This window comes from Nycticebus coucang, chromosome 10, assembly GCF_027406575.1.
Source record: "Nycticebus coucang isolate mNycCou1 chromosome 10, mNycCou1.pri, whole genome shotgun sequence".
Taxonomy (NCBI): Eukaryota; Metazoa; Chordata; class Mammalia; order Primates; family Lorisidae; genus Nycticebus; species Nycticebus coucang.
The window spans coordinates 108821439-108844312 of NC_069789.1; positions in this window are offsets into that span (position 1 = coordinate 108821439).

Here is a 22874-nt window from a genome sequence, read left to right on the forward strand (position 1 = left end):
GGGATTTGAAGAGAAACTTCTGTGAAGAAGACAGGCGCACGGCCTTCAGACATATGAAAAAATGCTCATCATCTTTAATCATCAGAGAAATGCAAATCAAAACTACTTTGAGATATCATCTAACTCCAATGAGACTAGCCTATATCACAAAATCTCAAGACCAGAGATGTTGGCGTGGATGCGGAGAAAAGGGAACACTTCTGCACTGCTGGTGGGAATGCAAATTAATTCATTCCTTTTGGAAAGATATATGGAGAACACTCAGAGATCTAAAAATAGATCTGCCATTCAATCCTGTAATTCCTCTGCTGGGCATATACCCAGAAGACCAAAAATCACAACATAACAAAGATATTTGTACCAGAATGTTTATTGCAGCCCAATTCATAATAGCTAAGTCATGGAAAAAGCCCAAGTGCCCATCGATCCACGAATGGATTAATAAATTGTGGTATATGTATACCATGGAATACTATGCAGCCTTAAAGAAAGATGGAGACTTTACCTCTTTCATGTTTACATGGATGGAGCTGGAACATATTCTTCTTAGTAAAGTATCCCAAGAATGGAAGAAAAAATACCCAATGTACACAGCCCTACTATGAAACTAATTTGGGACTCTCACATGAAAGCTATAACCCAGCTTCAACTTAACAATAGGGAGAAGTGGGAAAGGGGGGGGTGGGTAGAGGGAGGGGAATCGGTGGGATCACACCTGTGGTGCATATTACAGGGGTATTTGCGAAACTTGGTAAATGTAGAATGTAAATGGTTTGGCACAGTAACTGAGATAACGCCGGAAAGGCTATGTTAACCACTGTGATAAAAATGTGTCAAATGGTTTATGAAGTGAGTGTATGATGCCCCATAATCATATCATTGTATACAGTTATGATTTAATAAAATAAATAAATAAATAAATAAATAAATAAATAAATAAATAAATAAAAGAATGGAAGGAAAAGTATCCAATGTACTCAGCTCTACTATGAAACCAATATATAACCAACCACACTTCCTTATGAAAGCTACAACCCAACTAAATTACAGCCCAAGATGAAAGGGAAAGAAAAGGGGGAGGGGAAAGGAGGGGAGAGGATGGGTGGAGAGAAGGTAATTGGTTGGACCACACTTATGGTGCATTTTACAAGGGTAAATGTCAAATCTACTAAGTGTAGAGTATAAATATCTTAACACAATAATTAAGAAAGTGCAGTGAAAGCTATGTTAACCAGATTGATGTAAGTATTTCAAATTATATATAAAACCAGCACATTGTACCCCATAAATGCATTAATGTACATAGTTTTGATTTAATTTTTTTAAAAAAGGGAGGACAAGAATTTCCTTAGAACAAAGGTCATCATTATGTGTGGGGATCTCAGTGGAGAGGAGGACCAGGGAGTTGGCGATGGCCAGGTGGGTGAGAATCATGTGTGGGGGCCTCATCCTAAGGCCATTCAGTATTCAAGAGACATTATGGAAGAACAGAAGAATATTGGCTGGAGTCTCTACCACAATCAGGGGAGGAAAGATAGTTTTTGGAGCCATTTCCCCTACAGTTCTTAGGATATTATACTGAGAATGCATGGCAGGGACTGCAGAGCCAGCTGTGCTAGTGACGGCCACACCACTGTTAGGTTCTCATCTCAGAAAAGTATTCTGGGCTCTTTCCCCAGAACAGACTCAATCTGGAGAATGATCACTGGCACCAGTTTTACGTTTTACTGTTATTTTGTAATAACTTCTATTCTGTCTCCACTAAAACTTATAATTTAGGAGCCATGGGTGTCTCGTTCCACAGTGAGGTGACATGAGAATTGTTAACTGAGGATGCACTTTCTACATGTGTAGTGAGGGGACTGAGATAAGCATGCAGAGCTGTGTATTGACAGTTCATAACCCTCCTGAGCACCATTTTAATATCTTCATTTAAGACAACAATGGATAAGTCAAAAATCATCCTGAAATCATAAGATAAACTCCCTGTGAGAGAATTAATTCTCACCTCTTCACAACTTGACACTCTTTACTGGAGTGACTGGACACAGACATTGTTTCTAAATCATCAGCTCTCTCGATGCACAAGATGGCCCTAAAGTGTCCTTGTGTATTAACTTAGGTATGGAGAATGTGTCTAGAGACCAAAAATTATGCAATTAATAATAACTGGACAGACCTTACCATGATGAGAAATCAGGTCCTGGACAGCTTTCCCTGAGTGGTGTCATTCTTAGCTCACCACAGTTCAACATTGATCCTAAGACCCAGTGGATGACAGGTTTTTGATATTTCCCTTAGTTTTTGAGTCCCTGTGTTTTCTATGAGTCTTTCATGAGTTTTGCATTTTATGAAGGAGAGTCAGGCTATTTCCCTCAGCTCAAGTCACCCACAGGCCATTAGAGTGTCACATGAAAGTCTGGTCACAGCCCCAGTGGCTGGACAGCTAGATTCTGTGGGATCCCACAAGAAGGTGACCCATTCTAGTTGAAGGAGTAATGTCTTCCTGAGGCAATAATGTTACTTACTCCTGCAGGATTCAGACCCATTGTCAGGTACAGAGGGAAGGTATGAATTTGAAACAAAACCCTGGAATTACCAAAACTCCTCGCTCTTCAGGAGAATTGGCTGCATTTCATGAGACTTTTGCCTAGACCCAGAGGAAGGGGCACCGTGAAGAGGTCACCACCACCAGCCTTGGAGTAATGAGACCTAGGTCTTGCTACCATCTCCCCAGTCCCTGCTGCTAAGACCTGAGGATACCCCTGCAGGTCTCAGAACCTTGTTCCTCTTTGGGCTGGAAGCATTTGGCAGGTTGTGGAGATTACAGCCTCCGGAACCAAAAAACTCCTACTTTGTGTCTAATCAGCCACCTATTAGCTTAGTCCAACTTGGGTTTTGTTTTTACCAGTCTCTGCTTCTGTTGTCTCCACAAAAAAGTAAAGTGTGTGCTAATGTAACAAGCAAAATAGTATGAAATAATTAATACAGTTCATAACACAGGTGTGAGGACATAGTGCAGATTTTATATTAGTTCTCGATCACAAGGACAGAGATAAAGTTATCACTCTTTCAGAAGCAGTAGTAATACAGTGGCTGTAGGTATTTTTTTTTTTTTTTGAGATATTATGTGGCCCTCCGTAGAGGGCTATAGAGTCACAGCTCACAGCAACCTCAAACTCTTGGGTTTAAACGATTCTCTTGCCTCAGCCTCCCAAGTACCTGGGACTTCAGGCACCCACCACAATGCTTGGCTATTTTTTGTTGCAGTTGTCATTGTTGTTTTTAGCTGGCCTGGGCTGGGTTCAAACCCGCCAGACTTGGTGTACGTGACTGGCGCCATAACCACTGTGCTATGGGCGCTGAGCCGAGAGTAAAATAATTTAAATAATTTCTTTTTTTCTGTCTCTAATGTGGCTGTTAGAGAAGGTATCATTCCATAGTGGGCCATGTTACACAGGTGGAGTATTCCTTATTTGAAATGTGTAGGACAAGAAAGCTTTCACATTTTTCATTTTTTCAGATTTCAGAATACTTAGCACTGGTTGAGCACCCAGAACGTGAAAATCTTAAATCTGAAACATTTCAACCAGCATTTTCCTTTGGGCATCATGTCAGTGCTTAAGAAGTTTTGCATATTGGGGCACTTAGAATTTTGCATTTTTAGATTTGGGATTCTCAACCTGTCTTCTCTACTGGACAGTGCAAATCTAGACCCTGGAAACTTTTCAGCTCCCTCAGTTAGGCCAACCTGGATATGGCAATAGCCCTGGCAAAAGCCAAGAAGTTGAATAAGGCAATGGAGGAAACACATTTTCATTGTCTTTGTAGAGTTGGTCAAACTGGGATTTGACTCAGCAAAATACTCTTGTCATTTATTCTGCCTTCTGCTGCTAGCGTAGAGAGCCTGATGTTCCCCAACTACACATAATGCCTGATGTTGAGCTGGGCTCAGACAATACTTGCTAAATAATAAATTACTCCTCTGACCGTGCTCTGCCCTTTGTGGAACTCTGAGAAGTGAAAGAGAAATTCCATAAGATTGGAATCACCTCCCTTCTACAAGGTCCTCTCTGGCTTCATTGGCTTCCAGTGATAGCTTAGGTCTGAAGTGAGCTTGACCTCCAAGGGGCTCTCATAATAAAAGATGGTTCCTTCCTCTGTACTCACATCTGGCCCCTCCTCTTTAATCCAATGAGTTTTAATTTAATTTTTATATAAGTGAGATTTTTATAGATGTCATAGAGAAATTACCGCAAAGAAAGATGATTGTATCTTGAAAGCATTATTTTAGAAATTAACACAAACTATTCGAATATTATCACTCTACATTAGATCTCAAATATTATGTCTTTTGATAGTAAGAATTATAATTAGGATGAAAAAGGAAAAATATTTTGGATTATTAATAATCCTTATACAATGAATAGAGGTAGTTTCAAATAGTTTTTTTTGTTTGTTTTTTTTTTGAGACAGAGTCTCACTCTGTCACCCTGGGTAGAGTGCTGTGGCATCATTTCTCACAGCAACCTCAAACTCTTGGGCTTAAACGATCCTTCTGCCTCAGCTTTTCAAGTAGCTGAGACTACAGGCACTTGCCACAACACTTGGCTAGTTTGTATCAGAGACAGGGTCTCACTCTTGCTCAGGCTGGTCTCCTACTCCTGAGCTCAAGCAACCAACCCACCTCAGTTTCCCAGAGTGCTGGGATTGTAAGGGTGAGTCACCTCACCTGGCCCTCAAATGTGCATCCTTAAATAATTTAATAGGTATCACGTGTGTCCAGTCTTCTTTTAGTACCATATAAAGCAGGGTCCCCAATGGTGCTAGAATAAGGAGTCTCAAATCTCTTCTTAAATCATGTTTAGTCCCTCCAATTTTCATTCTTGAATGCTCTTAGAAACATGAAAGAATGGTTGTAGAGTTGAGGGAAAACTTTGAGTTTCTCTATGGTACAAGGTCATAACGTAGGAAATGACTATCCATGAGTGGTGAAAAATCTCTTCATGGTAACCGGCTTGCAGTGAGGGTATTGCAGGAGGACACAGCACTGTGCAAGCTGAGAACATAGTACTAGTGTGGGGAAGGAGGTGAACTCAAACTTAAGAACACGTTGCCTTCAGACCATTGTGTTCAACACCCATATCTCCAGCACCTGGAGGGTCCTTGTCACCCTCCAAAGCTCAGGTCAAAGGAACATTAGAGAAAAGCCCCACTATTTGATGCTGGTGAAAGTTTTAATTCAAGAACCTTTGCAGACATTTATTCATTTATCAATCTTACATTTAAAATTTATTTACTGGTTTCTGGGTGGTGCCTATGGCTCAGTGAGTAGGGCGCCAGCCCCTTATACCAAGGGTGGCGGGTTCAAACCCGCCCCTGGCCAAACTGCAAACAAAAAATAGCCAGGCATTGTGGTGGGTGCCTTGTGGTCCCAGGTACTCAGGAGGCTGAGGCAAGAGAATCGCCTAAGCCCAGGAGTTGGAGGTTGCTGTGAGCTGTGACTCCATGGCACTCTACCGAGGGCAACAAAGTGAGACTTTGTCTCTAAAAAAAAAAAATTATTTACTGGTTTCATAATTTTTTTATATGACTGTCATTTTAATGATTCATGAAGGGCATAGAGCTAATAAAGTAGCTCCCTTGAGTTTAAGATTGCTGTAATACACTGGAGAATCCTTAGAGCAAATTAAAAATGCTTTCACTTATTCTGAAAGTTAAAAAGATACAAATACCGAAGTCACATTCTGCATCTGTGGCAGACTTCTGTTTTCCTTTTTTATTAAATCATAGCTGTGTACATTAATGCAATCATGGGGTACAATGTGCTGGTTTTATATACAATTTGAAACTGGTTAACATAGCCTTCCTGGCATGTGAAACTTTTTATTTTTTTTTTATTGTTTGGGATTCATTGAAGATACAAAGAATTAGGTTACACTGATTGCATTTGTTATGTAAAGTTTCTTCTTTTTTCTTTTTGAGGCAGAGTCTCAGTTTGTCGCCCTGGTAGAGTGCTATGGTGTCACAGCTCACAGCAATCTCAAACTCTTGGGCTCAAGAGATCCTCTTGCCTCAGCCTGCTGAGTAGCTGGGACTACAAGCACTGACCACAATGCCCAGCTAGTTTTTCTATTTTTAGTAGAGACAGGATCACACTCTTACTCAGGCTGGTCTTGAACTCATGAGCTCAAGTGATCCACCCATCTCTGCATCCCAGAGCGCTAGGTTATAGGCGTGAGAAACCACGACTATAGATCTCCCCTTTCTTCCCTCTCCCTCTCTTCTTTTCTCCTTTTTAAAATTCTAACTATCATGTAGGTAAAGGTATATTTTTAATCTTATAAAAATATTTTTATTTTTAAAAATTTTACATAATAATTTGTTCATTTAAAAATGATACTGATATTTGTAGGATATGAATCTGACAAAAGATTGATAAGTAGAATCCACAGAGAACTCAAATCAGTTAATAAAAAAGAGCAAACAATCCCTTCTACCAATGGGCAATAGATATGAACAGAACCTTCTCTCAGAAAGACAGATGAATGGGTAACAAATATTTGAAAAAATTTTCGTCATCCCTAATCATCAGAGAAATGCAAATCAAAACCACCCTGAAATATCACCTAACTACAGTGAGAATAGCCCACATCACAAAGTTTCCAAAGCTGTAGATGCTGGTGTGGATGTGGAGAGAAGGGAACACTTTTACACTGTTGACAGGACTGAAAACTAATAGAACCTTTTTTGGAAGGAAGTATAGAAATCCTCAAAGAATTCCCATTAGATTTCCCATTTGATCCTGCAATCTCATTAACCCTAACCCTAACCCAGAAGAAAGAAATCATTTTATCATAAGAACATTTGCACTAGCCTATTTATTGCATCTCAATTTGCAATCATCAAGAGGTGGTAACAACCTAAATGCCTAGCAACCCAGGAATGAATTAACAAGCTGTGGTATATGTATACCATGGAAAACTATTCAGCCATTAAAAAAGATGCAGACTTTGCATCTTTTGTATTAACTTGGATGGTTTTGGAACACATTATTCTTAGTAAAGTATCACAAAAATAAAGAAGCAAAAATCCAATGTACTCAATTCTAATATGACCCGGTGGATATCTAATCCATGCCCACATAAGAGAAAAACTTGAATCAATTCAATGTAGGGGCTGGGGTATTAGGGAGTAGGGAGGGGGAGATGGGGCATGGGTATGCTCTCACTTAATAGGCACAACATTAGGGTATATGGCACACCTCTTGGGAGTGGGACACAATTATAAGAGTGACTTTACCTAACAAAGAGAGGGTGAAGGGTGGGATCACACCAATGGTGTATAATGCAAGGGTACATGTCAGATCTATTAGTATAGAGTGTAAATGCCTTAACACAGTAATTAAGTAAATGAGATGAGGTATATAATAACCAGTGTGATGTAAGTGTTCCTAATTCTATACAAAATCAGCACATTGTACCCCATAAATGCATTAATGTATACATGATCTATGTGTTTATGATTTAATAGAAAAAACAAATGCAAACATTGTAACCTAATTCTTTGTAACCTCAATTAACCTGAAAGAATAAAAATAAATAAATAAATAAATAAATATCAAAATCTATATTTGTGAATCTCAGGGAAAAAAGATATTGATAACCATGACTGTCTTTATTATTTCCTTCTTTCTATTTATTCTGTGGTTGAATTGCTTCATTTTCTAAGTTAAAGTGGAAGCTTAGATCACCCATTAGGGTCATTTTCTTCTTTCCATTATAAGCTTTTAGAGCAGTGGTTCTCAACCTTCCTAATACTATGGCCCTTTAATACAGTTCCTGTGGGTCACGACTCACAGGTTGAGAACCACTGTTTTAAAGCTGTTGGTTTCCTGCTAAGTGTTAGCTGCTTCTATCCAGTTTCATCAGCTGAAGATATTTTATAATTTTGTCTTTGGGAATTTTATTTAGAAGTGCTTTTTTATTTTCATTTATGTGGAAACTTCACAGATTTCTTAATGTTACTGATCTCTAATTTAATGCTGTTAGGATTAAAGAATAGGATGTATGTTCTTTTTTCAATATTTTATTTTATTTTTATTTTTCTGAGACAGAGTGTCACTGTCACCATGGGTAGAGTGTTATGGCATTCTAGCTCACAGCAACCACAAACCCTGGGACTCAAGTGATCCTCTTGTCTCAGCCTTCCAAGTAGCTGGGACTGCAGGCTCTGGCCACTCCCGCCACCATGTGCAGCTAGCTTTTCTATTTTTAGTAGAGACCTGGTCTGGATCTTGCTCAGGCTGGTCTCCAACTCCTGAGTTTAAGCAATCCTCCTGCCACGTCCTCCCAGAATGCTGGAATTACAGGCCTGGACCACTGCACCTGGCCCTGTTTATTTCAATTTTAAGATTAATGAGTTTTGCCTTGTAACCACTTGTGTTTGCGTGTTTGCAATGAATGTGTAGTTTTCAGTTGTTGGGTAAAACTGAATTTGTTATATACATATATTTTTACTATTTCATAGGTCTTGTTTCCTTATCATTTAGAAAATCAATTAGCCTTTTGGGTCATATTCAAATTATTGTTTATTATTTAAGCTCCACAACATACCAAGTTGATCTTACAGAAAATAAAAATGAATATACTCCAAACTGTGTAAAAGTTCAAAATACATACTGGAACAGAAATATAACAAGAGTCTCCCCCAAAATAACATGACAATATTATTCTATATCCAAAATATAAATGTTTCCTAATTTATATAGTGAAATTGTATTCATGAGTAATAACACGACCCACCACTTTTTCTTGCTATGTTGTCACACTAAACAGAAACATTTCTAGCTCTGGTTCTGGACACTCAGTAATTTCTACAGACATTTTGTGTTCATGGTTTCATTTGCCCTGCCCATAATGAAGGCTGGTTCAATACCTGGATTCACTGAAGGACAGACTCCCAGGTAGCTTTGATCATCATCAGTTTCATTTGAAGGAGCAAAAAATGGCCGCAGTGGTTCCACAGCAGGAATGTTACTGAATGTGAAGATATGAGACCCATCGCCGACATGGTAGAAGGAGACGGTACCCACGTCCATATCCAGGAAAATCCCCACCCGGTGAAGCCAGGGATTCACCAACACAGTTGTCAAGGGCAAGGTGCAGGCAGTGAAAATCACCGATTTTCTCACACCCACAGTCCAGAAGCCCCATTCTGTAGACAGTGGGATCTCCCCTTGCCTGGTAACTGATTCCTTGCAGATCCCCACATCCCATTCTTGGCTCCTCCCCACGTCCACTTCCCAGTAGTGACGGCCAGAAGTGAAACGAGGAGACCCCAGGACCCACAAGGCACTGAATCTCTCGGCTTGCCAGCTCCTATTCTGGTTGAAACACCCACAGTGAACCTTCCTTAGGTCATCAGAAATGATGAGACTATCGTTGGCTGTGTCTACATCAAAGGTCATATCCACTGAGGACAGAAAAACAGTAGTTTAGAAAGACACACACTATAAACTCCTTCTTCCTTTCTATTGCAAAACCCCAGATATTTCATTTACTTTCATTTTCTATATTCTGCATTTCTCCCCCCAGTTAGAATTTTCCTGGGAAAATATCCCTGGCCAACAGGTTAGATCAAATTTTATACACAGAATGGATAGATGGACATATAATAGAACCTCTGCAGCTAAGCGCCTCCCTACACTGCCCACCTCTTTAAGGTGATCTAATAGTATAGACAGGACATGCACCATGTGTACTCAATGGAAGTTCCTTATGATGAGCACCTCTGTATGCTGACCAGTCTGTTATTGCCCCTTGAGTGATCAACTTACAGAGGTTTTACTATAATTACAAGTCCAACTTACTCATAGTAGAAAATAATTTTTACTTAAGTTATTGAATATGTTAATGAACACTTTTTCCTCCTTTTGGGGGCATAAAATACATGAAGGACAAGACTGCAGTTTGCTCACATAATTATTATATACACTGGCACGGATCCTGGGGAAATCCATACTGAAGTGGAAGAATAGGAGTTATTATAGGAATCTCAAAGTTTTAGATGCCTGACATCAGCTACTGCCCACAGTTATGGAGAAATCTTCAAACCTGTTTCCCAGGGCCTTTTATGAGCTTGGGTGGGTGAGACAGACTCCTACCTTGGAACTTCCTTATCCTGGGGTTCATCTGTAGGATAGCTCTCAGCTGGGGCTCCAGTTCATTGACCTTGGACACCAGCTCCCCCAGCTGCAGATTGGGCTTGATGTCACCCTTTTGAGATACCACAGGGCAGATGGGGCACAGCAAACCCTCCCCATGGGGCTCCTTCTCCAGTGAGTCAATACATTGCAGGCAGCAGAGGAATCCACATTTCAGGTACATGGGTTTTTTGAGATAAGTTAGGCAGGTAGAGCATTCACTTGAGTCTTTAAACTTCTCAGCCATGGCCACTGTCTGGAAGAAAATGAGCATGACATTGGGACTTGCATGAGTGAAATAAGTAACAGTCCTTGGGACACTTTCATTTTTAGTTGCACAGAGATATTGGCTCCCACTATCAATATTATTTTATTTCTTTTTTTTATTGTTGGGGATTCGTTGAGGGTACAAAGAACCAGGTTATAGTGATTGCTTTTGTTAGATAAGGACCCTCTTATAGTTGTGTCCTGCCCCCAAAAGATGTAACACACCCCTTGACCCACCACTCCCTCCCTCCTGCCCTTTCTTAATACTCCTCATCCCCCACTTCCCACCGTGTACTAGGACCTTAATTGTCCTCATATCAGAACTGAGTACCTAGGATTCTTGTTTCATGGAATACTATTTGGCCATAAAAAGATGGAGACTTTGCATCTTTTATATTAACCTGGATGGATGTGGAACACATTAAGCATTACGAGAATATTAATTTTTTTTAGACAGTCTCACTCTGTCACCCTGGGTAGAGTGCCTGGTGTCATCACAGCTCATTGCAACCTCAAACTCTTGGGCTGAAGTGGTCCTCCCCGCTCAGCCTCCCAAGTAGCTGTAACTATAGGTGCCCACCACAACACAAGGCTAGTTTTTCTATTTTTGGCAGAAATGTGTTCTCTGTCTTTGTTTAGGCTTTTCTTCAACTCCTGAGTTCAGGTGATCCACACACACACCCCACCTTTACCTCCCAGATTGCTGAGTTTATGGGTGTGAGCCACTGTGCCCAGCCAGGTTCCTACTATCTGAAATTACTAGCAGTAGTAAATGAAGACACAAAGTCAGACTAAACATTAAAGACTCTGGGCTCTGCACTTCTGATACTTGAGGTACCAGGTGGAATGAAGAACAGGAGCCATCAAAGTTCTTTGCACTGATGTGGCTTTCCAAGGTCCACACCTGTGCTGTGAAATCTGGTATCCACAGCCACAATGGCTGCTGAGCCCCTGAAGTGACTCATCTGAATTAGAATGTGTTGTGAGAGGAAAATACACACTCAGTCTTGAAGACACAATGCTAAAAAATGTACATAATCTCCATGGGAACCTTTAGAAGTTGATTCCATGTTGGGAGGATTATATCTGTACATTAAAACTAACTGTGCTAGAGGGACTTTACCTAACAATTGCAATCAGTGTAACTGGCTTATTGTACCCTCAATGAATCCCCAACAATAAAAAAAAAAAAAACTAACTGTGCTTATTTCCTTTTAGAAAATATGTCCTCACATGTGTGAGCCACATTAGGATTCTCTCAAGTGGCTCTGGAGACTCTCCGCTTCCCCAGCTGTCCAACTTGGATGTAACACAAAGTGTGTAGTGTGATTTTGCATCAAAAGTACAGGCACAAAAGTGAGAAGTAAACAAGTTGAATTATGTCAAACTTTCATAGAAAATAAACAAATAACAAAATTAAAAGAAAACCTACAGAATGAAAGAAAAATTTGCAAACACTCTATCTGCCATTAGATTAATATCCCAAATGCGTAAGGAACTCATATAACTCAAAAGGAAAATAGCTATTGACCTGATTGAAAAATGGGCAAAGGACCTGAACAGACAATTAACACCTACAAATCTCCCACTGGTATGGGAACATGTAGTCAAGTCCACTGTCATCAGGAACAAACACATTAAAGCTACAATGAAATCTCACCTCACATGCTAGGACAGCCATAATCACAAGGACAGGGAGCATGGGAGACAGTGCACAGAAAGGGGCTCCTAGGGGATGGGTGCACACTAGGGGATGGGTCTGTAAATTGGTGCATTCCATATTGGAAATAGTAAGGAGGCTGCTCCAAGAATTAAAAATAAAACCATCCTGTGATCCAGCAGTCCTACTTCTGATAATCAGAAATGAAATCAGTATGTCAAAGAGGCACCTGCACTCCCAGGGTCATTGCAACATTATCTATAATAAACAAACTGAGAAAGTATCACAAGTGTCTGGTGGCAGAGGAGTGGATAAGTGGTGTATGCTATACACACACAACTTTGGAAATAAAAGAGAAATAAATTCTGCTACTTGCAACAACACAGTAAACTTGGAGGGCAGCGTAATAATGGAAACCAGCCAGGCAGAGCCCGATAGTCAGTGTCTGATGGCACTCATATGGAATCTAAAAAGTGTGAACTCAGCTCGGTGCCCCTATCTCAGTGGTTAGGGCCTGTCCACATACATTGGAGCTGGTGCGTTCGAACCTGGCCCAGGCCTGCTAAACAACAATGACAGCTACAACAACAACAACAACAAAATAGCTGGGCTTTGTGATGGGTGCCTGTAATCCCAGCTACTTGGGAGGTTAAGGCAAGAGAATCACTTAAGCCTAAGAGTTTGAGGTTGCTGTGAGCTGTGATGACATAGTGAGACTCTGTCTCAAAACAAACAAATAAAAAGTGTGAACTCATCGACACAGAGAGCAGAGTTAGAGTGAGTATTGCCAGGGCCTGGCAGGTGGGAGGCAGGGGAACCTGAGAGAAGTGAAACTCATAGCAGGACCTGAGAGGTAGAAGTCTGTGGCTGAAACTCTACTCAACATCTTATAAAATCTGCTAAGTTCTGGTTCTTTTCAAGAAAACAGAGATGGCCCTTTCTCTAACCTAGGTATTGATAATGTCAGTTTCACCCAATATTGCCAGGGTAGCAACCCACAGCCCGCAAGTGCATATGGTGTAAGGAGCGTAGACCTGGCTTTAGACCTTTGCTGAATTAAGCAATTGCCCCATAATAGTATAGAGTACATTGGATATTTTTTATTCCATTCTTGAGATACTTTACTAAGTAGGATATGTTCCAGATCCATCCATGTAAACGTAAAAGAGGCAAAGTCTCCATCTACTTTCCTATGAAGAATAGATCACAACTATGGCCCAGGATAAGGAAGGAAGGGAGGGACGAGAGGGGAGGAGGAGGCCAGATCGAGGGAGGGTGAATGGTGGGATCACACCTATGGTGCATAATGCAAGGGTACTTGTCAGTTTTATTAAGTATAGAGTATAAATGTTTTAACACAATAATTAAGTAAAGGAGATAAGGTTTATATTAACCAGTGTGATGTAAACACTCCTAATTCTATATGAAATCAGCACATTGTTCTCCATACATGCATTAATGTATACATGATCTATGCATTTATGATTTAATAAAATAAATAAATAAATCAAAAGAAATGGCAAAAAAGAAAAAAAAGAGAGAGAGAAAGAAAAAGAAATTGCCCCATAGTCAGACCTTGCTCTTGCCCATCTTCCATGCTAGAAATTTGAGAAGTAAATTTAAACTCTACAAGTTTGAACTCACCTCTCTTGCACTATGTTCTCTCCTGGCTTCTAGCTGCTCCCAGGGATAGCTGAGATCTGGAGTGAGACCTGCCTGCCAGGGGCTTTATAGGAGAGGGTCTCTCCACCTCCTGCTCCATACCCTGCCCCTCCTCTGTAACCCAATCAGATTTTGACTGAATTCTGGCAGAAGTGATTGTTTTATACTTGGGTAGAGTTTTTACTGCAAAAACAAGACATGACTGCTTCCTGAGGGTGTTATTTTTCAAATTAATATGGACAGAGACAAAGTATTGTCATATTATCATTGTAGATTAAGTGTTGAATATTATGCATGTTTATGATAAGATTTGGAATTGGAATTAATTGAAATTTTCAAAATTGAGTAACATTATTTTTCCTTCTAAAATATATGGGGATGGGTCTGGTTTCAAATAGTTCTGGATGTAGCGAGTAAAACCTCTTCACATTTCAATTAAGGAGTCAGTTTAACTTATTCAGAAGTTGTAGCCTAAATTATATTCACTAGACTAGCTCTCTTATTGCAAGGGTATTCCCCCCCAATGAGATTATTCTAATTGATTAGCCTGGTAAAGGAATCTGAAATCTCTTACCCAATCAGCCAATTAACATCCTAGGTTTTTTTGTTATCTTTCGAAAATGAAAGATAATTGATATTGTTGTAATCTTTCTGTTTCTCCCGCATCACAACAAATATAAAATGATAATCATGTCTGCTTTCACAAAATGTACAAACATAATCCTGATGGTGTCAGCTGAGTCCCAGGTGAACAGGGTGAGGGAAGTGAGAAGGGAAACTTGGGAGGTTGGAGTGAGGGTGGACCAGGGTTTGATTATGTTTGGGTGATTACCTTAAAAGGATTTTAGTTTTTTTCTTTTAATGTTTCAAAGGTTATTTATTTTTAGAATAAATTATGTGCATTTTTAAGACATTTTTAGAGGGATTAGAATAGCTTTTAATCACTAATGAATATATTACTACAGTAAGAAACTTTTATTTCACAATATTATAGGAGTACACAATTTTGGCTACATAATTTACTTTTATTTATTTTAAGTCAAAGTTATAGGTGCAACTTGAATATTTTTATAAAACTATTAGATTTTATGTATTCTAATTATCTTGGAAACATTGGTATTTTTAAAAAATAGATGTGAATGTATTCACTGAATCAGCAATATTTATTGAGATGGTATTTTATGTCAGACACTGTCTTAAATACTAATGATAGAAATTCACAATGCAGTAGTTGTTTCAAGAAACACATTATTACTCCAGAATATCTCATCAAAAATGATTCATGGGACATCAGCTTCAGAATTTTCTGATGTGATATGTTAAATATGATGCTTTCAGAGTCTCACCTGAAATCAAATGAATAAAATTATCTGTTCATTAGTCTTAAGAATATTCATTTTCTTGAACATACTCTAAAATTGATCACATCTTAGGTCATAAGTCTAACCTCAGTAAATTTAAGGAATAGAAATTATTCCTTGCATCTTCTCAGACCACCATGGAATAAAAGTTGAACTCAGTAACAACAGGAATCTGCATACTCATACAAAAACATGGAAGTTAAATAACTTTACGCTGAATAATAGCTGGGTCAGAGATGAGATTAAGAAGGAAATTGCCAAATTTTTGGAACAAAATGACAATGAAGACACGAATTATCAGAACCTCTGGGATACAGCAAAGGCAGTCCTAAGAGGGAAATTTCTAGCACTGCAAGCCTTCCTCAAGAGAACAGAAAGAGAAGAAGTTAACAACTTAATGGGACATCTCAAGCAACTGGAAAAGGAAGAATATTCCAACCCCAAACCCAGTAGAAGAAAAGAAATAACCAAAATTAGAGCAGAATTAAATGAAATTGAAAACAAAAGAATTATACAATAAATCAAAAAGTTGGTTTTTTGAAAAGGTCAATAAAATAGATAAACCTTTGGCTAACCTAACCAGGAAAAAAAGAGTAAAATCTTTAATTTCATCAATCAGAAATGAGAAAAAAGAAATAACAACAGACTCCTCAGAAATTCAAAAAGTCCTTAATGAATATTACAAGAAACTTTATTATCAGAAATATGAAAATCTGAAGGAAATTGACCAATACTTGGAAGCACATCACCTTCCAAGACTTAGCCAGAATCAAGTGGAAATGTTGAACAGGCCTATATCAAGTTCTGAAATAGCGTCAACAATACAAAATCTCCCTAAAAGAAAAGTCTGGGACCAGATGGCTTCACGTCAGAATCCTACCAAACCTTTAAAGAAGAACTAGTACCTATATTACTCAACCTGTTCCACAAGGTAGAAAAAGAAGGAAGACTACCCAACATGTAATATGAAGCAAACATCACCCTGATCCCCAAACCAGGAAAAGACCCAACAAGAAAAGAAAATTATAGACCAATGTCACTAATTAATACTGATGCAAAAATATTCAACAAGATCCTAACGAACAGAATCCAGCAACACATCAAACAAATTATACACCACGACCAAGTGGGTTTTATCCCAGGGTCCCAAGGCTGGTTCAATATATGTAAATCTATAAATATAATTCAGCACATAAACAAATCAAAAAATAAAGACCATATGATTCTCTCAATTGATGCAGAAAAAGCTTTTGATAATATCCAGCATCCCTTCATGATCAGAACACTTAAGAAAATTGTTATAGAAGGGACATTTCTTAAACTGATACACAACCAATATCGTATTGAATGGAGTTAAATTGAAATCATTTCCACTCAGATCAGGAACCAGACAAGGCTGCCCATTGTCTCCACTGCTCTTTAACATTGTAATAGAAGTTTGCAATTAGGGAAGAAAAGGCGATCAAGGGTATCCATATATGGTCAGAAGAGATTAAACTTTTGCTCTTCGCAGATGATATGATTATATATCTGGAAACACCAGGGATTCTACTACAAAACTCTTAGAAGTGACCAAGGAACACAGCAGCGTCTCAGGTGACAAAATCAACATTCATAAATTGGTAGCCTTTATATATTCCAACAATAGTCAAGCTGAAAAAATAGTTAAGGACTCTATTCCATTCACAGTAGTGCCAAAGAAGATGAAATATTTGGGAGTCTATCTAACAAAGGACATGAAAGAGCTCTATAAAGAGAACTATGAAACTCTAAGAAAAGAAATAGCTGAAAATGTTATCAAATGGAAAAACATACCATGCTCATGGCTGGGAAGAATCAACATTTTCTAAATGTCCATATTACCCAAAGCAATATACAATTTTAATGCAATCCCTATTAAAGTTCCACTGTCATACTTTAAAGATCTTGAAAAAATAATACTTTGTTTTATATAGAATCAGAAAAAACTTGAATAGCCAAGACATTACTCAGAAATAAAAACAAAGCAGGAGGAATCACGCTACCAGACCTTAGACTACACTATGAATCGATAGTGATCAAAACAGCATGATACTGGCACAAAAACAGAGAGGTAGATGACTGGAGCAGAATAGAGAACCAAGAGATGAACCCAGATACTTACCATTATTTGATCTTTGACAAGCCAATTAAAAACATTCAGTGGGGAAAAGGTTCCCCATTTAACAAATGGTGCTGGGCGAACTGGCTGGCAACTTGTAGAAGACTGAAACTGGACCCACACCTTTCACCATTAACTAAGATAGACTCTCACGGGATTAAAGATTTAAACTTAAGACATGAAACTATAAAAATACTAGAAGAAATGCAGGGAAAACTCTTGAAGAAATTGATCTGGGCAAATACTTTATGAGGAGAACCCCCTGGGCAATTGAAGCAGCTTCAAAAATACACTACTGGAACCTGATCAAACTAAAAAGCTTCTGCACAGCCAAGAACACAGTAAGTACAGCAAGCAGACAGCCCTCAGAATGGGAGAAGATGTTGGCAGGTGATGTCTCCAAAAAAGGTTTAATAACTAGAATCCACAGAGAACTCAAACATATTAGCAAGAAAAGAACAAGTGATCCCATCTCAGGCTGGGCAAGGGACTTGAAGAGAAACTTCTCTGAAGAAGACAGGCACATGGCCTACAGACATATGAAAAAATGCTCATCATCCTTAATTATCAGAGAAATGCAAATCAAAACTACTTTGAGATATCATCTAACTCTGGTAAGATTAGCAAAAAGATATCACAAAATCCCCAAACCAGAGATGTTGGCATGGATGTGGAGAAAAGGGAACACTTCTACACTGCTGGTGGGAATGCTCCTTTTGGAAAGATGTATGGAAAACACTTAGAGATCTAAAAATAGACCTGCCTTTCAATACTATAATTCCTTTACTAAGTATATACCCAGAAGACCAAAAATCACATTCTAACAAAGATATTTGTACCAGAAGGTTTATTGCAGCCCAATTCATAATTGTTAAGTCATGGAAAAAGCCCAAGTGCCCATCAATCCACGAATGGATTAATAAATTGTGGTATATGTACACCATGGAATATTATGGAGCCTTAAAGAAAGATAGAGACTTTACCTCTTTCACATTTACATGGATGGAGCTGGAACATATTCTTCTTAGTAAAGTATCTCAAGAATGAAAGAAAAAGTATCCAATGTACTCAGCCCTACTATGAAACTAATTTATGGCTTTCATATGAAAGCTATAACCCAAATATAACCTAAGAATGTGGGAAAGGGGGAGAGGGAGGGAGGGAAGGGTGGAGTATGGGCAGAGGGAGGGTGATTGGTGGGATCACACCTATGGTGCATCTTACAAGGGTATGTGTGAAACTTAGTAAATGCAGAATATAAATGTCTTAACACAATAACTAAGAAAATGCCGGGAAGGCTATGTTAACCAGTGCGATGAAAATTTGTCAAATGGTATATAAAACTAGTTTATGGTGCCCCATGATTGCATTAATGTACACAGCTATGATTTAATAATAAATAAAAAAAGAATATTCATTTTTTACATGTGCTTTTTTATTTTTTATTTTTATTTTTATTTTCATTAAACCATAGCTGTGTACATTAGTATGATCGTGGGGCACCATACACTTGGTTCATAGATCGTTTGACACATTTTCATCACATTATTTAACATAGCTTTTGTAGCATTTTCTTAGTTATTTTGCTAAGACCTTTACATTCCACATTTACTAGGATTCACATATACCCTTGTAAGATGCACTGCAGGTGTAATCCCATTAATCCCCCTCCTTCCCCCTCCCTCCCCCCCTCCCTCCCCTTCCTTTTCCCTTTCTCCCTATTCTTAGGTTGTAACTGGGTTATAGCTTTCATGTGAAGGTCCTACATTAGTTTCATAATAAGGGTGAGTACATTGGGTACTTTTTCTTCCATTCTTGAGACACTTTACTAAGAAGAATATATTCCAGCTCCATCCATGTAAACATGAAAGAGGTAAAGTCTCCATCTTTCTTTAAGGCTGCATAATATTCCATGGTGTACATGTACCACAATTTATTAATCCATTCATGGATCGATGGGCACTTGGGCTTTTTCCATGACTTAGCAATTATGAATTGGGCTGCAATAAATATTCTGATACAAATATCTTTGTTATGGTGTGATTTTTGGTCTTCTGGGTATATGCCCAGTAGGGGGATTACAGGATTGAATGGCAGATCTATTTTGAGATCTCTAAGTGTTCTCCATATCTCTTTCCAAAAAGAATGTATTAATTTGCATTCCCACCAGCAGTGCAAAAGTGTTCCCTTTTCTCCACGTCCACGCCAACATCTCTGGTCTTGGGATTTTGTGATATAGGCTAGTCTCACTGGAGTTAGAAGATATCTCAAAGTAGTTTTGATTTGCATTTCTCTGATGATTAAAGATGATGAGCATTTTTTCATGTCTGAAGGCCGTGCGCCTGTCTTCTTCAGAGAAGTTTCTCTTCAAGTCCCTTGCCCAGGCTGCAATGGGATCCCTTGTTCTTTTCTTGCTAATGCATTTGAGTTCTCTGTGGATTGTGGTTATTCGTCACAAAAAAAGAGAAGTAGATGTCTGGAACAGAATAGAGAACCAAGAGATGAATCCAGCTACTTACCGTTATTTAATCTTTGACAAGCCAATTAAAAACATTCAGTGGGGAAAACATTCCCTATTTAACAAATGGTGCTGGGTGAACTGGCTGGCAACCTGTAGAAGACTGAAACTGGACCCACACCTCTCACCATTAACCAAGATAGACTCTCACTGGATTAAAGATTTAAACCTAAGACATGAAACTATAAAAATACTAGAAGACAGTGTAGGGAAAACCCTTGAAGAAATTGGATTGGGCGAGGTTTTTATGAGAAGGACCTCCCGGGCAATTGAAGCTGCTTCAAAAATACACTATTGGGACTTGATCAAACTAAAAAGCTTCTGCACAGCCAAGAACACAGTAAGTAAAGCAAGCAAACAGCCCTCAGAATGGGAGAAGATTTTTTATTTTTTCATTTATTAAATCATAACTGTGTATATTAATGCATTTATGAGGTACAATGTGCTGATTTGATATACAATGTGGAATGCTTACATAAAACTGATTAACATAACCATGTCCTTGCTTACTTAATTGCTGTGGCAAGGCATTTATACTCTATTCTGAACAGTTTTGAAGTGTACCATTGCATTATGCACAGTAGGTGAGGTCCCACCAAATACCCTCCCTCCTCCCAGCTTCCCCCTTCTCCCCCATTCCCTCCTTCTTTCTGGACTATACTTATGTTTTACCATTCCTATGAATGTGTAGGTGATTCTATATTGATTTCATAGTAGTATTGAGTACATTGGATAATTTCTTTTCCATTCTTGAGATACTTTACTAAGAAGAATATGTTCCAGCTCCATCCAGGTAAACATAAAAGATGTAAAGCCTCCATCTTTTTATGGCTGCATAGTATTCCATGGTGTCCATATACCACAATTTGTTAATCCATTCATGAGTTGATGAGCACTTTGGCTGCTTCCATGACTTGGCAATTATGAATTGGGCTGCAATAAACATTCTGGCACAAATTTTCTTGTTGTAAAATGATTTTTGATCATCTGGGTATATACCTAGTAGACGAATTGCAAGATCGAATGGCAGGTCTACTTTTAGTTCATTAAGTGTTCTCCAAACTTCTGTCCAAAAGGGTTATATTAGCTTGCATTCCCACCAGAAGTGTTCCCTTCTCTCTGTATCCATACCAGCATCTGTAATTTTGGGATTTTGTGATATGGACTGATCTTACTGGAGTTAGATGATATCTCAAAGAGGTTTTGATTTGAATTTCTCTGATGATTAAAGATGATGAGCATTTTTTCATGTGTTTGTAGGCCATGAGCCTGTCTTCTTCAGAGAAGTTTTTGTTCAAGTCTCTTGCCCACATAGAAATAGGGTAATTTGTTCTTTTCTTATTAATTAGTTTGAGTTCTCTATGGATTCTAGTTATCAGACCTTTGTCGGATGCATACTCTACAAAAATCTTCTCCCATTTTGAAGGCTGTCTGTTCACTTATTGTGTTCTTGGCTGTGCAGAAGTTTTTTAGTTTGTTTAAGAAACTTTTGCTACTGCTTACGGGATAAAGCTTACATTTCACATTCAAAGCCAGGGCCCATCCTATAATCCTCTTACTAGGCATCTACCTAGAAGAAAAATAATCATTTTATCATAAGGACATTTGCACTAGATTTTTTGTGGCAGAGCAATTTACAATGGACAAACTGTGGAATCAATCTAAGTACCCATCCACCCAGAAATGAATTAATAAAGTATGGTATATGTACAGCATGGTATACTATTCAGCCTTAAAAATATAGAGACATCTTTTGTATTAAGCTGGATGTAGTTGAAACCCATTCTTCTTAGTAAAATATCACAAGAATAGAAAAGCAAGTATCTGATGTAAACAATAGTAACACGAAGTCAGTAGAGGATCTAATACATGCCCAGATAAGGGAAAAATTCAATTCGATTCAAGTTGGTAGGCAGGCTCAGTGGCTCACACCTGTAATCCTAGCACTCTGGGAGGCTGAGGAGGGTGGGTTGCCTGAGCTCATAGGTTTGAGATCAGCCTGAGCCAGAGTGAGACCTCATCTCTAAAAATAGCTGGGCATTATGGCAGGTGCCTCTAGTCCCAGCTACTTGGGAGGCTGAGGCAAGAGAATCGCTTGAGCCAAAGAGTTTGAGGTTGCTGTGAGCTATGATGCCATAGCACTCTACCAAGGGTGACAAAGTAAAACTCTGTCAAAAAAAAAAAATTCAAGTTGGGGTGGAGGAGTGGGAAGAAGGGAGAGGAAAGGGGGGAGAAAGGAGAGGGATTGGTGTGTTCTCCCCAATGGGCCCAATATAAAGGTACAGGGCATACCTCCTGAGTGTGAGACACAACTACAATAGGGACCTTACCTAACAAATGCAAACATTGTAACCTAATTGTTTGTACCTCACATTAATCTGAAATTTAAAAAAAAAGAAATAGGAAAAAAAAAGCCAGGGCACATTTCTTATTGTCCATTCCTGTTTTCTCACTAAGGCAAATTGAAAAACACCATGGACCCACATTTTATTACAAATTTCTTCACATTGCATCATATCCACTGATAGAGAGCTACAACAATCCGGCATGTGTTTGTGTAAAAACACAGAGATACACACAAGAGGTCAGATGATTAAGTTCACAAACCTTATTTCTGAATATCACTGCAGTCACCTCTGAACTACTCGCCTTGGGGAGCTATGAAATACTACCCAGTTACAAAGTCCAGGGATTTCAATTAGAGGGACTGGGCAGAAGCTCCCTGACAGGACATCAAAGTGAGCATCCCCAATCTGGGAGTGGCAGACATAGGGTGGACCCTGGTGTCGGGCACTGAGGATCCCAGCCTTATTTCAGGGCCTTTTTCCTGAGGAAAGGTAAACTGAGTCTGCTCTCCGGGATCATCTGACATACCAGGGAGGGTCATTCAAAAGGACACTGAGGACCTGGAAGAGGAGGAATGGCAGAGGGAGGTGGGAGGTTGGAGAAGGGAACGAGGCAGGACAGTGCAAGGAACACATGTCTGGGGACCTTGGGACAGAACAGAGAAAAGGCATTTTTGAGGAGTTGGACATACGATTTCCATCTGTGGCTTCAGCAGT